At 50.5% G+C, this 15,703-nt stretch overlaps 1 protein-coding gene across 8 annotated transcripts in view; it reads left to right on the top strand.

Moving 5' to 3' along the window:
* Ankrd11 (ankyrin repeat domain containing 11) overlaps window positions 1-15,703 on the top strand; it is a 154,046-nt gene that overhangs the window by 66,602 nt on the left and 71,741 nt on the right. Inside the window, exon 1 of one of the 8 annotated variants that reach the window (XM_027932939.3) lies at window positions 7,171-7,335. The exons of the other annotated variants lie outside the window; for them this stretch is intronic. The gene's annotated coding sequence lies outside the window, so the exon portion shown is untranslated. Of the gene's footprint in view, window positions 1-7,170; window positions 7,336-15,703 lie in introns of those variants that run through there. 8 annotated transcript variants of the gene reach the window in all.

Genomic DNA, 15,703 nt, shown 5'->3' with positions numbered 1-15,703 from the left:
CCCTCTCTGGGCCACTACCCGCTCCAGATTCCAGCTCCTCATCTGTGATGAGGTGAAGGGTAGGCTGGTAAGGGCCTGCAGAGGGATGTGGGAAGGTGTCAGAGGCGTTCTTACTGTGACACAGGTGGTCCAAATGTGCCTCACTAAGGCACACTATGCTTTTATGCGGGGGGTCAGTGGGGCACCTGTCCACAGAGGGCATCTGTCCACCTTTGGTCCTTCTGTCCTCTGTGCCACTGACTGGAATAAAAGGTGCTGGCAGCCAGATGGCTGCTGCCGTTTGAGGGAGGAACTTAGATTTCCTTTATGAACATTTTCCCTCTCTCCTCATACAGCCACTGGCATTGACTGTGGAATCCGAGGCATTGGACACACTGAGGGTCTTGTCACAAGTGAGGTCCAGTTGCTGCATGCTTTAGTCTCACATCCTTGGTTCCTAGGCCACAGGGTCTCGAGACCTCTTTATATGTTACACATGGAGGATCTCAGAGGACATTTGGTTATGAAAGTGTGTCTGTCATGGTTGTCAAGCTGCCCCTGGAAGATTTGTAGAATACTTAGATAGTAATTCCATTTTAAAACAGGGTTAATAACCCCATTGAACATTATTATAAGTAGTTAAAATTAACTGTTTCCAGCCTGTACTTCAGTGATTAGGGAGACTAAGGTAGAAGGATTGCACATTCAAGCCAGCCTCATAAACTTAGATTCTATCCCAAAGTTTTCAAAAATCATGTAGCTCAGTGGTATAGTGCTTGCCTATCATGTACAAGGCCCTTGGCAGCTTAGTCCATAATACTGCCAAAAATAAATTCATACATAAGTAAGTAAAAACAAAAATAATTATATTGAAAAACCAAAAAGTTAGCTATTAGAGGGCCATTGTTTAAAACAAATCCTGTCAACATGTGGCTCTATAGAAGATGGCTGCATTCTCACATCATCTTCTGTATTTGAGTCTGTTGCAGTGAGTTTTGTTTGAAGTGCACAAATGAAATATCTAGCTGGAAAATGGAAGAGTATTTTAATAGTTTTGAAGATCTTCTCTGATCCTCAGCACTGATCCACCAGCACTGTGCAAGTGTCCATGCTGTGCTTGCACCTCAGGTTCCCTGCACCAAGCCAGGGTCTTCCCCAAGTGTGATGCCACACCTGTGTAGGTTGCGGTTGCCGGGAAGCAGGTGTGTGAGCAGACCCGTGTCTCCAGATGTTGATGTGCTTTGTGTTGCCAAGCCAGAAAACCACTCTCAAAGGCCTGAGTCATCTGAAGCTGCTGCTTACAGTGTAGAGATCCACACACTGGTCTTCGACTAAAACTTGGACTTTGGCACTGGCCAGCTTGGCCCCATGTCTTCCTTATTCACTTCCCAGGAGTGCCCATGCCTGACTACTGGAGTTTGGACACCAGCCACTTTGATATGGAAATGATGTTTCCCCAGCAAAGAGCAGCTGCTGTGCCTCTGGTGCAGATATGGCTTGTGTACATACTCCATGCACTGGGCAAGGCAGGCACGAGAAGTGGATGGAAGCCTTGGAATTTGATGCATTCAGAAGTCACTGCTTCCTTAGAGAGTGTCTTATGGGAATGGGGCCACCATTGAAAGGGGCAGGGCATCCCATTGAAAGGCAGTGTCATTGTGATGATGGTTTCAAACTCATGGATTTCCTGAAAGAGCTGTCTGCATGAGAACCACAGCTGAGGGATTCAAGTTGGCTAAATGCTTACTGGAAGCTTTTAAAAAACTTTGCACCCTTAGATGCATGTGTTTGTATCTGTTTCCCCTCACACCTCTCTATACATATGCATGCAAATTTGTGTGCAGTTTTTAGAGGACTCCCGATTGGGTAGTCCGCTTCTAGAATTCCCATGGAATGGAGCCATTCCTGTTAGAGTGTGGCTGTGGCCAGACTGAAGGAACATAGCCTCAGCTGTGCTGGCACCAGAGCTGCTGCTTCTCTTTGATCTTGTGGTTTGCTGCATACCAGGAACAGGCGGACCGTGTCCCTGTGGTGCAGGATGGATTTCTTACGCAACAGCCTGGAGCTAGAAGTGGCCCAGTGCTGCCTGTGGCCCACCCAGCTCACTCTTAAGTATGTGTTGTTCTTACTGCAGGTGGCCTCAAGGTGGTGACTTGGGTGGTATTGCCTCCTGTTGGCCTACTCTAATCTGGTCCTGTGGTTCATTCAACCTGGTGGCTTGCTTTAGTGACCTGTCTTGGTTTCACCAAATTTGGCTGATCTTTTAAGATGATCTTGATTTTAGTGACTTAAAATGTAATGTCATGCATTTCCTGATTTGGAGATCCTTTGCAGTTGGCACCTTCTCTGAACCCAGGGCTGAACAGTCTTGGAGAAGTTCTTGTCTCTGGGTTGACTGAGAGGCCACCTCACAGGAACCTCTTGGCTTTAACTTGGACCAAGGACTTCCTGCATCTGATTCGTAAGGCAATTCATTGTGGGCAGATTGGCCAGGCATGTAAGCTCCTTTTCAAAAAAAGAGCACCCCCACATGTGGATTTGGTCTTTTCTGGTGGGAGAGGCAGAAGAGATGGGCTCTTCTTAAACCTTGGGTTCCTGAGGTTGGTGTGGCAGGTACCGGGGAACCTGGCACGTGTCTCCCACGCAGGCAAGCTCAGTGAGGGGTTGCAATCCCAGGGTGTACCCGTGTCCAGGGAGACCGAGGCTGAGACCTCCTGCCATGCCCTTGGGCCCTTTGGTTCACCGCACAGTTAGGTGGTGCTTGTTACCCACAAAGTGGCCTCTAGGAGTTCGCTTGTGTGAGGGCTACAGAGGGTGCAATCTCTGATGGGTCCAGAGGTGGCACAGAGCTTTCCTGCGCATCCTTAAGGTGGCTGGCATCAAGCAGTCAAAACCTGTGGTTCAGGAACCTTCCTTTGTGTAAGACGCTGCTTATGCTCCTTAATTGTTGTCATTCTCAGAATCAAATCAGTCTTCATCATAAGAACTTGGTGATTTGGGGAGCACATATCTTTTGATACCACTCATGCAGATCAGAATGTTAGCTCATGAACTGACCTGCTTCCTTCTGCTCTACATATTTGGCATTTCTCATGTGCAGGGTGCATATGCAGCCCTGCTGGGTTCTAGAGTGAAAATGCTGGGCCTCCTTGGGCTGCTGCTTCTGCTCTGATCCTTGGAGGTCCCCTGGGGTGGGCACAAGTTCTCCACTTAAGAAGCACTGAAGCTGATGTGTGTAGGAACTCCCCTGTCCTCAGGGCATGCTTGTGCCTGAGGCTGAAGTATCAGGGGGAACACCACACAGGTGATGGGGGCTGGCATCCTGCCTCCCAGGTACTTGTGCTCTAGCAGGATGGTAGGATAGTGGGCCAAGGTTCCTGTGGGAGGGAGTGTGGGGGAGGATGGGAGGACCTGGGCTTGCCTGAGGTTCCACCTAGGGGTAGGAGACAGGCAGGGCCTGGCTCAAGCTGCCTCTTAACTGCCTTCAGAGGCAGGGGAGTGGGGGGTGGGGGTGGGGCTGGACACAGACCCTTGTCAAGGGCAACCCTGCTAGACCTTGGGTCTGGCCCTGCCCACTTTGTGACCCAGGACACAAGTTTTGTTGACTAGATTAAGGCATTAACTCATCTGTGTTCTAATGTAGTCAGAGAAAAGCAGCCCTGGGATTCTGCTCTTGGAATTTGCTTGTTGAGGTACAGCTTCTGAGTCTGTGGAAAGAGGGCAGTGTGAGCCAGGTCAGGCCAGCTCCTGACTGCCACAGCTGGAGCCCCAGCCCCTGGCCACAGATTTGGTTCTGACCTGAAGGCTGTTCAGAGAGTAGAAACTTCCTGAGTGGGGTGCCGCTCGGTGGCAGAGCGCTTTAAAAAAAAAAAACCAAAACATTTTTTTACACCTTTATTTTATTCATTTTTATGTGGTGCCGAGGATTGAGCCCAGGGCCTTGCACATGCTAGGCAAGCGCTCTACCACTGAGTCACAACCACAGCCTGAGTGGCATATCTCTTAATTAGTACAAGGGAGGCCCCTGTATTCCTCCCCAGCACGCAGGCAGGCAGGCAGCCTCCCTCCCTGGAGCTTCCTGGCTCCCTTCACCTTGCAAGTGGACAGGAGACCAATGCCAGCTCCTTGTTTCCACTTATTACTCACTGATGAAAATAGAAGAAAACATGAAAAGGGTGGAGGGTGGCCTAAAACCTTACCCAGGTATCTGTTGGTTCATGCTTATTAAGCCATGGCTTAGCAGCATCCTTTAGACTGGGCCACCAGTGCCATCCCCGAGGCTGCCTGAGGTGGGGGTTGTGCTCCCTGCACACTCGTGCTTGCCTGAGGTCAGCTGCCTATGGCTACCTGCCTTGGTGGTGCAGCAGCTGCTCCACCTTCCCTCTGGCTAGTTTTGGTATGCCGCATCTCTTTCCGTGTTTTGCAGTTTGAATGATTGTGTTTTTTTCAGGCTTTTTTTTTTTTTGTGTGTGTGTGTGTGTGTGTGTGGTCCCGTTGATGGAATCTAGTACCCCATATGTGCTCTACCAACTGAGCTGCACCCAGGCTCTGTGTTTCTCAGTGAGCTTCTTGCTAGCATCCTGGAGTTGGGCAGAAGAGTCCAGCCTGATGATCTTGCACTCTGCACGGACGTGCACGTCTCTGCATGCACACTCACCTGTGTCTCACTCCCACTCAGGCAGTTGGCCTGCCCAAGCAGTGCTTTTGCTGTATTCACAGAGCTGTGTGAGCACTCTCCACGACAGTGCTCTGCGGCTTTGTGCTTGTATTGCTTCCAAAGGAAACCTGTTGTCACCTTGTCCTTGTTCTTTTCTGCCTGTTTTCTCCCGTCTGCCTGCAGTGAAGTTTCCTTTTGATGCCAGCAGTGCACCAGGGTGTGGTTTTCTTCAGAGCATGGGTCCTTTAGTTTGTAGTCTTCATCAAAATATGAAAGCTTTTGTGCCTTTTTAATTTCCCAATGTTTTTCCTGTACCTCTGCCCAGGTCCTTTGGCACTCCAGCTGCATATGCTGTGTCCCATGCTCCGCGAGCCCTGCTCTCCCTGCAGTGGTCTCAGATGCACTGTGTAGTTGTGATGTGTCACTTTGGTTCCAGTCTTTGTTTCAGATGTCTGTGTGGCTGCGAGTCATATCCAGTGTGCTGGTTACCTCGCACAGTGTGGCTTTCCACCCCTTGTGGTTCGTTTTGAATCTTCCCCACTCCCATGTCTCTGGCTTAAGTTTTGACTATGGAGAAGAGAATTACACAGGGTATGTGAAGTCCGAGTCTGCCATCTGTGTCAATTCTGAATTGCTTTCAGATGATTTTTCATGTTATTTTCTTAACGAGCCTGATATATTTTTTAAATGCCCTATTTATTTTGGAAAAATTTTACAGAAAAGCTGTAAAATTCAGAATTCTTGTACGCCTCTCACCCAGCCTGCCTGAGTTGCTGACACCACACATGACCATGGTATGTTGGTCAAAACTCAGGTATGCACCAGTGCATTGTTGTTAATGACACTACACCCTTTTCTCAGAGTCCCTTCCTGTTTACCTGATGTCCCTTTTCTGTCACAGGATCACTTTTGGTATGCCCCATAGCATTTGGTTGCCTTGTCTCCTCCTTGTCTTCTGCATCTCTTACAGTCTGGGATGGTCTTTCTGTCCCCTTGTCTTTTGTGACTGTGACGATTTTAAGGGGCACTGGCCAGGTGTCCTGGGGAATCCTTCCCCTGGCTCTGCCTGGTATGCTCTCCCCAGGTTGGTTTGCCTCCTCACTTCAGGCCAGCTGTGTATTGCTGTAGCCCTGCATGCCCGGTGGGAGTCTGCCTGTCCTGCACAGTGGAGCCAGGGTTGCGCTTTCCCTCCTGTTTCCCAGGGGACTGTGGGTAGGGTAGGGGAGCTGCTGCTGGGAAGGAGAGGGGGGCACTGCTCTCCTGAGTGGGGGGCTTGTGTGCTGCTTTTATGTTTTGTTGAAACCCAGCAACATATGGTTCATTTTAATTAATTTAATGAATTTATGTCTCAAATTGTTGTAGTTTCTATGCCTGGTGATATTTGATCCATTGCTGATATGACTTCTACTTCTCTGTGTGTGGGTGATTTTTCATTCCTAAAGTGTCTTGAGCTTTGTTCTGGGACACGGATAGGTCATTCGAAATGTCTGGCTCCTTTCGGCTCTTGCTTTAAAGACTTCTGGAATAGGCCAGGATCTCAGTTTTGGGCTAAAAGTGCTCCTGGCTGAGACAGGGTCTTCTGGCTTTGCCATTAGATCTGCAGGTCAGGAACCGGCCAGCGAGTGACACTGGTTCACCCTTGAGTGGGGACCTTGGTGGAGTGGTTTCCAGCTGTCCTGCTGTGGGTGATGTCCTTCAGCCTGCCTTGTGAGACCTAAACATTTCCCATGGTCTTTACTTCCCCCGAGACCAGCCTGTGCAGCCCTTTGTTTTGAGCCCAGGGTGCTAGAGCACTGAGCCACGTGGACATGTACGTGCACTCCCCACCCCTTGATATCTTTTTTAAAAATATATGTTTAAAATATTTTAAATACTTTTTAATATTTTGAGGCAGGGTCTTATAAAGTTGCCTAGACTGGGACTTGGGACTGTCCTGCCTCAGCCTGGAGTTGCTGGGATCACAGGCTGTGCCCTACGCTGGCTGTTCTCTGTTTTTACCCCTCTTGTGGCTTTCGTGTGCCGCCTGCATGTTTGAACTGCAGGCAGAGGCAGAAATGCCTTCCTGCTGCTTTGTGTAGACCTCTATCAGTGTTCTTCCTTTTCTTATATTCTGAACCCTGAAGAGGAGAAGGGTGTCTTTCAGGCTGTATGGGCCTGGGCTGGAGCAGATGGCCACATTGGAATCAGGTGCTTGGGTCAGTTGTAGCCTGCCATCCGTGCTGGTTTCTGGAGTCTTGACCATTTCCTGGTTGTGTATGATGTTAACATCAGGGTAAGGGTGCGTGGTATCCATCAATGAGTTTTGCCACATTTTACAAGCCTGAAATATTTCAAAACAAAAAAATTTGAGAAAGGAACCTAATAGATGAGCATAGTCTTCCTAGAAATGTCTTAGTGTAAGCTTAAAACCAGAAGGGCCGCCCATGTCTCCCCTCCAGCAGGCCCAGCCCCCGCCTTCCTGTTGTCGTGGGGCACCCGGAAGTATGGCTTGGTGTTGCTGACTCAGTGCCACACCTCAGAGTCTCCCCTGCTCTTTGCTGCTGGGCACTTTTCCTCAGCTGGGTCCTGCTGTCCTTAAAACCAAAACCGTTGTTCTGCCTTCTCTTCCCTCCTCCAGAGCTCCGTGTGGGCCTATGTCTCCAGCGCTTCCCTCTTGGCTTCCTGGCCCTGGCTCTCGGCAGGGCTGATACTTTACCCAGGTAGCCTCAAGGTGTTTGGTGGGCAGCAGGGCCCTGGTGGTCCTTGCCCCTGCTCCTAGGCTTATGTTGGTGGTGTGGGGAGGTGGTGATGGTGTGGGGAGGTGTCAGTGCCTTGCTGGAGCACTGGGTATAGCTCTGGTAGGAGCTGGGCTGTCTCCAGCCCTCCCTTCATGCAGATCTGCTTGAAGAACCAGCGTGCCATTTGGAAGTGCTTCTGTGGTATTGGCCTTGATGGATGTTTCAGTCAAGGCTCCTGTTTCCTTTAAAATGCCTAGCCCCTTTTGAAAATGCTTGCTTTCTATACCTGCAGAGGGAAGAGGTGAGTTTACTGGATTAAGACTTGTACTTTTGCCCCTGCCTGGGGTCTTCCAGCATATGAGGCCACCAAGGCTGCTGGCAGCTCTGAGCCCCTTCTCACCAGTTGCAGTAGGCCTCCAGGGGCAGTACCACTGTCCTCCCAGCACTTGCTGGGTTCTGTGCACTTGATCATCAGCTATGGTCACTGAGGGAAGGGGCCCTTGCTGGAGTGAGGTCACCCAGGGTGACCTCCTGGGATGTTGCGGTGATGTCAGAAGCCTGGTCCTGCCATAAGTCGGGAAGGCTGCATGCATCCTGAAGGAGTTGAGTGCCCGGGAAAGTACTCTTGTGATGTGTCTCCTGGGACCTGTGGCCCTGCCGTCCCCTCAGTCCCTGGAGCTTAGCAGCAGAACCTAGGTAGGCACATCCTTCTGTGGCGCACCGTTGTGACTTCCTGCTAGCAGAAATGAAGACTTTGCTGGTCTTTGCTGCTGGGCACTTTTCCTCAGCTGGGTCCTGCTGTCCTTAAAACCAAAACCGTTGTTCTAAGCCAGCGCCGCTTTAAAAGGCCACATGAGTGAAGTGTACCAGCAGGCCCTCAGTTTGCTCAAGTGCCTGAATGCCCCGTGGAGCTGCTTCAAGGTCCCTTGCTGTTGGCAGTGGCCATCAGTCTTGCTTATTGGGAAAGTAGACACTTCAGACCCAGCACAGCCGCTGCCACCTGTGCCAGGAAGGGCCCTGCAGCTGGTGGCCAGTGGGCTATCCTTGCTGTGGGCGTGCTCCGGATGGAGGCAATCTAGTTGCCACCGTAGGTTTCCAGTGGAGATTGGGGAATTTCTTGGAGCCTGTTTTTCAAAAAAGTTACAGCAGAGGAATATCAAGAGATTTGTTCATGAAGTATTACCTGTAGGATGGTTCTCAAACTGCATCCTATAGTTTGGCTTCTCAAACTGCACTCTGGTCTAATTAGAAAACACTGAAGAGGATAAAAGCTCACAAATAGTGTAAAACGTGTTTTGTTTGTGGCTTGTAATTGGGGATAAATCACACATTTGAAGGCAGAGTTGGAAATTGCTTTGGATGCTCTCCGCCCTGCCCTCTTCTCTCTTAAGTTGGCAATTGCTGGGAACCCAAGGCAGCTGCTCCCCAACCACGCTGGGGAGGCTGGTTCTGTGCATTGGGGAGAGAATTCTTGAGTTGCCTTTTCACTCCTCATCTTAGTCCACTTGTGCTGCTGTAAGAAATCGCCGTAGTCTGGGCAATCATGAAGAGCAGAACTGTATTCTCAGTGTTCTGCAGGCTAGAGGCCAAGATCGAGTGCCTCAGGTTTGGGTGTGCTGAGATCTGCTCAGCCGCAAGAAATCAAATGCCAGCTCTAAAGTGTGTGGGCAAGGCAGACCTTTACTTTTGGAGGAGAGCTACTACTGACCTTGGCTACTAGCAAGCCGCCTGGGCTAGCTGTCTGGCTGTTTATATTCTGAGCCAGTGCAGTGCTGCTTTTCACTGTGATTGGAGGAGTTCCGGGTTGCAGTCTCCGGGATAGCCTGAGACAGGCTGACCTTAGAATTAGGGTGGCAGAGTTTCTGTTTGTCTCACTCCTTCCCACGTGGTGCTTTGTTGTTGTCTGCTGGGGAAGCACAGGGGTCTTCCTCTGCCGGGAGATAGGAGAGCAGAGAGGCCCACGGGCTCCCTCTGGCTCCTCACTAAGTGTTATGCCCAGGAGGGCAGAACCCTCACCACGGTCACTTCCCCCAGTCTCACTTCCCAGTGCCACCACAGTGCTTTTGGGTTTCAGCACATGAGTTGTTGAGGACCTTGCCCATGACTCTGTTTTTTTAACAGCCTGGGAGGGCTCTCTCCCTCCTGCCTTTCAGACTAGCCTGTAAGGCAGTGGGTATGTTCTCAGGTGCCGTGTGAGCTCTGCCTTCCCATGGCCCCACAGGCAGCTGTGGCCATCTGAGGTCCTAGTGTGAAATGCAGTGGCACCAAAGACTACCTGGTCGAGGAAAAGGATAGAGGGGTTCTCTGTTCTTCTCAAATGAGCAAACTTGCCATATACTCCTCTGCCAGCCTCAGTGTTCTGCCATCCACAGGCTCTCTCTGGGCTAGGGCATCCCTAGCACTTGTGAGGTTCTGCAGTGGATCCCTAGACACCCCCCCACCCAATCCCTGACCAACCACCCCAACCTGAAAAGCCTGTTTCTCATTGTGGAACCACTTGGTCTCTGTCTTCTCTTGTTGGAAGGGTGTGGAGGTAGGTGTCCTACTCTGGATGACAGCTGTTTTGATGCCTGCTAGTAGTAGAAGGTTTTGACTGACACCTTGCTCATGTTGGCACAGAATGCACCTAGAACAAGTGCCTGCCTGCACAGGGGTGGGGGGGGGGCGGAGGAGAAGAGCCTGCGCCCAGCCCAGTCTAGCTTCTTCCCAGGTGTGTGTGGATGTGGCTCTCCACCCAGCAGACTCAGCCCTGGGTGCTGGAGGCTTGAAGGAAGACAGGAATGGCCAGGCCCTTCCCCTGTGCCCTCTGTCTAGATGGATGAGCTCGAAGCCAAGAGCAGACCATAGAGAATATTCTGACGGTCTGAGTAGAGCCCTGGGAAGCAGGAGGTTTAGGTTCTTTCTCTTGACAGGTGCTGAGAGCTGAGGGGGACAGGCATGTGGACAGAGTGTCCCTAGGTGCTGCAGGTGTTGCCAACCATGGATGTCTGATGTCTGTCACAGGAAAGGTGGCCGCTGTCCCAGGGCCACAGCTGTGCCTGCTTGGCTCCATTGGCCGGTCCTTCCTTCCTTCCTTCCTTCCAGACAGGATTCAACTTGACAAATTCCTGCATTTTAAAATTTTATTTTTCAATTATAGGCGGATACAATATCCTTATTTTTACGTGGTGCTGAGGATCAAACCCAGTGGCTCACACACGCCAGGCTAGTGCTCTACCTCTGAGGGCTCCTGACCACACAGGGAGGCTCAGCCCTCCTGACCTCTTGCTGTGGCTTGCTCATGGTGACCACACCCTCTCCTCCATCAAGCATGCTAGACAGCAGGTGTTGTGCATGGTGTTAGGGTTCCTGCTCCCCCAGAGTTTAGGAGGGCTGTGTAGGTAGTTTTCCCACTTTGTTCCTTTGGGAGGTAGATCCGCGGGGGCTGCTCTTGTACCCCAGAGCAGCTAGAAGTCATGCCTGAGAGGGAACTTTAGATTTCCCTGGAATCTTAAATCTCATCCCTTTGGGTGAATTTATATTATTCTGTAACTGTTAACCCCAAAGCAGTGACTTTTCTTTTGTGGTTCCTCTCTCCGTCTCCCCCAGGGGACCTTCCCCCACACCTGTTTCCCCCTTAGTGCTATGGGCATCCTTTTGGCCTTAGGTAAAGTCCTCATTTCAGGACAAGAATCTTCTGTCATCTCTTGGCAGCTGTGTCTGAGGGTGGTACAGCCGACAGGGCTGCCAAGGAGAGAGGCCTTTGCTAGCCCCTTCTTTCTGAGAACCCCTAACCCCCCCACCTCCCGTTGGCAGACCACCCACTCTCCTAGACTCTACCCGTGCATCCTGATGCCACAGCATCCTTTAAGCCCTGTCCTGTGAGGTGGCACCTGACAAGTGCAGCCTGCGCCCTGTGGTGTAGCAGGCACACTGTTGGCATAGCTCAGGAGGGAGGTGACCACCATTCCTCCTGTGGCACTTCGGGATGAATTGCTTGTCTGATGGAAACCTGAGCAAGGCGGCAAGTAGATTAGGATGAAGGGTCGTTGCAGGGTTATAAACTGGCGTGAACCATGGCAGCAGAGGTGGGTATCACATGTTTCAGTGTTACCATCTGGAAAGCCTGCTTGTATGGACACTCATAGTCTTAGGTGGAAAAGTGGAGAATGTTGACTGACAAAACAAGTCACAAAACTAGATTCAGTGCACTCTTGTTTTTGCCTGAAAATATGTTCTGATGTCCATAGGGGATGGAACCCAGGGCCTCATGCACGCGCGACAGGAGCTATGCCTCAGAGCTGCATCCAGCTCTTGTCTTATTAATTTTTCACAGTAGACTGTTGTGCTTTATTTTTCACATTATATGGTCAGTTGAGGAAGGAAACAGCTCACCCAGGGGTGGAGGAGCAAGCCCTGTTTCAACGTTGAAGGTCGAAGGCTGCTATTCTCCACAACTTGGTGATGTGAGAGAGAAAGTGGTACTTGACACGGTGTAACTAAATGCCTTTGCTATTAAAATCATCTGTTTCTTTCACAGGTAAGGTATTGAAATGTTTATTTCCACACTGTAGCTGGTAGCCTAGGTGAGCCGCACAGGGGCTAACATGGTTTCTGGATTTCGTGGGACACCCCTGCAGTGCCTGGCTCTAGCACTTTTGATGGTTGGGGGGTCTAGGGAAAGAGGAACATGTTAGAATTGGTGCACCCCCCCCCCCCAGGTGCTGGCCTTGCTCCCCAGCCTTGCCTGGGGGCAGTGGCCTGGGCACAGCTGGCTCATGGCCTTTCTTTGCCTTCCCAGCAGGCTGCAGATGGCAGGGCACTCCAAACACTCTATACAGTCTCAGACACCAGTGTTAGGGCAAGCCAGAGTGGCCAGACAGGGCCACCAATGAATGGCCAGTGTTGGATGCTGTCCCTCTGAGATCTCATGAGGCCTCCCCCGTCCATTTGTGCTAACACGTGGCAATGTGAGTAAATTCAGTAGTGAAGCATGTGAGTCACTGAATCATGTCCATTTCTTAACCCATCAAGCCCCAGGTTCTCAGTTCTACTAATATTTCATTGAAATTGACACAGGCTCATTAAAATATGTTGGAAATCACAATCTAGAGCTTATATATCCTTTATTATCATTGAGAATGTAAACACAGATTTTCCTATAAATAGGACACTGGGACAATATTGCGTCTTTTATAAACTGTTTACTAGGACGTTGGACAAATACAAGGTCTGGGACGATAGGACAAAATAAGGCAATAAGGGTCCTAAAGGCCTGTTTCTTGAACCTCATTGCCTTACAGAAGTGCTGGCGGGTGTTTAGTGTGACTCAAGCAGGTGGGTGCCTGAGGAGGGTCCCACACTGTTCGGTTGTGCTTTTGAGAGGTACAGAACCTGATGCGTCTGGGTCTGAGCTCAAGTGCAGCTCTTCCCATTTCTCCTCTGTGCTGATAAGGTTTCTTCTATAAGGGTCCTGAGACCTTGCCTTCTGGACCAGCTGAGGACACCTATCCACCTGGCACTGGTTGCCAAGGCCATGGTCCCATGGGGATGGCTTATTCTTGCCTTGGCCTACTAATCCATGGTGTGGTTGCTCTGCCCAGGGCTGTGGGTACCCGGGAGAGGCTGCAAAGAGCCTCTGTGCAGCTTTTCTTGGGAGCACAGAAGGGTGGCGCACCCTGCACACTGTGGTGGTCAAACAGGAGTGCTTCTTGACCTCCTAAAGTCAGCACGGTGGCAAGGCGTGTGTGGCTCTTTTCATGCGGACCATCCTCTTCCCATCTGCTTCAGCCTGTGATTCATCTGAGAATGGACCTTTCAACTTGGTTGTTGTTGGAAAGCATGTCATTCTGTCAAGGTTCCTTGCTTGAATACCTAGGGACTCATATAACCTGTCCTTAACTGGAGTATTTAAATGTGGCCTTTTACTTGTGATGGAGGTCAGGGCTGTTGCCCTGTGTGTAGCCACTCTCCATGGGTGTTGTGGTGCTGCGAGGTCCTTGCTCTCTTGCTTCCTCTGTTTACTCCCTTTGGGTTGATGGTTACTGTGTATTCAGGGGTTTGGACACCAGGACCTCGTAGAGTCACTGGGTGACAGATGACTGGCTTCCATTGTACTTTGGGAAAATATTGCTGCGTGTAGGTAGTCATTGTGGGGGCCAGATTCTGCCCCTGTAAACCCCACACTGAGTCACATTTATAGCCCAGCAATAGCCAGTTCACAGAGACTCCCTGTCCTTCCATGTGTCTCCTGTTGGAGCACAGACAGGCACCTCTGCTTTCTCTAGCCTCCTGCAGATTACCTGTTTTGCGTTGGGTTTTTGTCTTTCAACCAAGACTTGCTTGGCCCTTCGGCAAGATACAGAATTTTCAGTGGGCACCTCCCTCCATTGTGCTGCTGAAAGTGGATCCTGTTGGCATCCTTTTCTTGATGCAGGTGCACCACCTGGAGTCCAGCTCTGGAGTAGCCTGCGTGGAATCCACTGCAGGCTCCTGAGCTCTGCCTGCCTCAGGAGGAGAGCAATTAATGGTGGCATCATTGCTGTGCAGATGGAGAAGGAGGTGTCCAGTGAATTTGAGAAGTGAAGTGTCAGGAAACTGTGAAACAGAAAGTTTCTGCAGCAGGTTGTTTCTTTCTATATTCTCAAACTTTTTAGATTAATAATATTTCTTGGGAAATTATCAATTACGTTCTCCTTGCTAAAAACCAGAGTGCTGGAGTTGGCCTTGCCACTGCCCTCCATTTCTGTCTAGGCTCTTCATTCCAAGCAGGAAGGTGCCTGTGAAGCCCATGCTCTGTAGTGGCTTTTCCAGAGGCAGTGAGGAACTGCCAGGCTTCAGCTGGGCACCTGGAAGTGGGTCGGTTCCAGGGTACATGAGCATCTCTCCAAGGCGGAGCCTCTGGTCTCTAAGGCTTCCTGGTCCCAGATCATGTCAACACTTGATCTGAGGCCCTAGCGCTGTCCCCCATCCCCAACTTGTTATCCTCCTGCTGTAGCCTTCCAAATAGTTAGGGTCAAGAAGTGACCAGCCACACCTGGCCTGAGCTGCTTTAAAAAAAAAAAAAAAAATTCTTCTGCAAATTTTTCATTCCATGACAGAAGGTATGGGTCAGAAATTCTCAGATTTTGAAGGCAAAATAAAAGCCCATCTTTTATTTGGCAGCCAAGATGACACCCACCCAGCTGTCTTTGGGCTTTTCTTTGGGCTACTGGATTTAGAGTGTGCATGCAAATGGCATAGGATTCTTGTGTGTCTGCTGGGCAGGTGTAGGGCCCACCTCATCTCCCAGCAGCCAGTTGCACAGACCTTCCCGGGCAGTCCCAGCTACATCTGCTCAGGCAAGCTCTGACAGGACGTTAGTGGGCATGTGGGGAGCCTATGTGTGGTACTCAGGAAGCATATGATGTGGTCCTGTCACCCAGATTGGCAACAGTAAACACCACAGCCCTCCATACTCCTTAATTTGACATTGGGCCTTCATAGTCATTTAGTCCAAAAACATTTCAACCTTAGGAAAGCCCTCTCTACCCTACTCAAAAACACACGCATAAGAAGCCAAAGTGCAGGCTCCCAGTCTCCCTGTCTCTGGCTGTGTCCCTAGCCAGCCTGTTCTTCCCTTGCCCACCCACAAGTGAGCTCTTTAAGCCCCATCAGGCCTGGGGTGGGCTTGGCTGCATCCCGAGAGCCCACTGGCTACTTGGGCCTCTCAATCGCGTGTGTGTAGGACAGGCAGGGAAGATGTAGAACAGTGGTGGAGTTAGTTTTCACTGACCCTTTCTCACCTGGCCACTGGGAGACTTTGATCACTCTTGCCCTTCCTGGACGTGGGCCTTAGGGGTATGTTTGGGTGCCTACTTGTATGTGTATACTGCTCAGAATCCTCATGTGCATCAGTGATGGCAACGAGGAGAGCCTGAGCAAACACAGGCCGCTCGGTCACCACGCCTGCCACCCTGCAGCGCTGTGGCTGCAATCTCAGCCTGCTTTGCTGGCAGTTTTTGTAATATACCCAGTGTGATGTCATGTAAGCTCCACACCTTTGCTGTTTTCTGTGAAGCTTATAACGGTGGTGGAGCCTTGATGTCATGCTCTGACATTAGAATTGGGAGATGGTAATAATCGTTGACCTAATCATAATCAGTGTGTTGCATGCCAGTGTTCGTAAAACCATCATGCACACATGCTAATCGTGCAGTGCTTGAACTCAGGTGTTTCAATCCTTGTCTTTTTCTGTACTCCTAACCTGTAAAAGTCAAAGGCTTTTGGGAAGCTGTCTAGAGGATCTTCTGTCGTCTGCCCACAGGACTCCCGGAAGTGATTGAGTATCTCTGAGGTCTCCAGGGGTGCTGTATTGCAGACCTGTGTGAGG

This window comes from Marmota flaviventris, chromosome 18 (genome assembly GCF_047511675.1).
Source record: "Marmota flaviventris isolate mMarFla1 chromosome 18, mMarFla1.hap1, whole genome shotgun sequence".
Lineage (NCBI taxonomy): Eukaryota > Metazoa > Chordata > Mammalia > Rodentia > Sciuridae > Marmota > Marmota flaviventris.
Note: the sequence above shows the minus strand (reverse complement) of the source record. Positions and strands in the feature narration are given on the sequence as shown.